A 1793-nucleotide genomic window follows, 5' to 3' on the forward strand; every position below is an offset into this window, starting at 1 on the left:
TACCTGTTTGATTGCTTTTTCTTGTTTCTCTTGGTTTTCTTGGGTATCTTTGAGCGATTTATTCATTTCCTCTACCTTTTTGTTTGTAATCTCTAATTGTTTATGGCAGTTTTTCACCTCCTGCTTAAGGTCTTCTATTATTTTCATATAATTCACTTTTGAGTCGATTTCTTCTAAAAAATATGGAACTCTTCACGAATTTGCGTGTCATCCTTGCACAGGGGCCATGCTAATCTTCTCTGTATCGTTCCAATTTTAGTATATGTGCTGCCGAAGCGAGCACTGTTGTAAACTTTTTATTACATAAGAAAGCCTATGGCTAAATTAAAAAAAATGGATATTTTGCAGAGAAATTAATTGATGGATAATTTGGCATTGCTTCATACTTATAGAAAAATTAATTGCATTTCAATCATAGAGTAAATTCCAAAATTCAAGAAGAAACCCTAGGATAGTTTAATAATTTTTAAGATGGAAAGAGAGTGTTTAAATATTATTAAACAACCATGTATTATACCATTGAAGTTAGATTTAATCAAAATCAATGTCTTGCTCAGAAAGGTACAATAATTAAAATATATGATGTTATCCCAAACTGGAAAAAAATGTTTCCAATCTGTGCAAAGAAGAGCTAGTATCAGGGTCTAGAGAGATTGATCAATGGTTGAGAACACTTGTGACTATTTCTGGATACAGTGTTCAGTTCTAGCACCAACACAGCAACTGAAAATCTCTGCAATTCCAGTTCTAGAAGATTCAAAATTCTTTTTGGCCTCCTCTCACACTATACCAAAGTGTAGTGAAAAGACATACTTGAAGAAAAATTTTGTTACATGTAAAATCAGATAAAGTAAATATGTCTACTGTCAGTTTAAGAAGGTGAAAAAGCACCTGTAAACAGAGTCACATGAGTTATATAATAAGAAAACTTGAAACAATCAATGGTGTGCTTTATGATGTTTTACATTACTAATTATGATATAAATATGAATTAAACACAAAAAATGATGATTTGCTACCAATATAACTTGTAGAAGTAAAGTGTAAAAAGTTCAGCAATAATAGTAATAACTAGGGGTGAAGCTATAGAACAATTTAACCATTTATGCTAAACATGCAGCACAAAATGATAAATCTAGGGCAAAATAACTGTTTAACCCTGTATACTTGTAAACACTTAATACTTATCATCCTACTATTCTATGTCTAGAGGGCTACCAGAGAAAATTCAAAACAGACACACCAAAAGATTTTTTTTAGTTTTTTCTTAAGAAAAATATACATAAAACCTCAAAACTTGAAACATTCAAAAATCTCTGGATATAACTGATCAATTTTATTTTCATAAAGTCTACTGCTCAAAAAAGGAAGAACACATTTCTCAACCATGTAACAAAGATTAATGTTTTAAATTGCTGCTAAAAGTGATCAGAAATCAGTCAGTATATATGTTATGAGTTCGTATGTAAAGGAGCAAGACAAGATTAGCCTATTAATAGTATAGGCTGTCTGTGCATGTTAGATGGGAATGAGAAGGCACTGAATTGAACACAAACCTATGAACACCTGATTTCCACCATAATTTTTAATTAGGGGACTCAATCTTAGTCTTTACAAAAATGGCAAAAGTTCTATTGCATAACATTTCACCTAAACACAAAACTATATTCCTTCTTCTCAGCACCTCATGAAACTTTCTCCAAAACTGAACACATGTTCAGATACAAAGCTCATCTCAACAGATACAAGAAAAAATTAATAACTCCTTGGATCCTATCTGACTACCACAGACT

The 1793-nt window shown here is 31.3% G+C and overlaps 1 non-coding gene across 1 annotated transcript; it reads right to left on the reverse strand.

Moving 5' to 3' along the window:
• Positions 1-176: 176 nt before the first annotated feature.
• Positions 177-283, reverse strand: LOC126506117 (U6 spliceosomal RNA). The gene has a single exon (XR_007593113.1). It is a non-coding gene; the product is annotated as a U6 spliceosomal RNA (small nuclear RNA).
• Between the last annotated feature and the right edge of the window lie 1510 nt (positions 284-1793).

The sequence above is a fragment of the Alexandromys fortis genome, unplaced genomic scaffold (genome assembly GCF_014885135.2).
Source record: "Alexandromys fortis isolate MF-2015 unplaced genomic scaffold, M_Fortis_MF-2015_v1.1 scaffold_48, whole genome shotgun sequence".
NCBI lineage: Eukaryota > Metazoa > Chordata > Mammalia > Rodentia > Cricetidae > Alexandromys > Alexandromys fortis.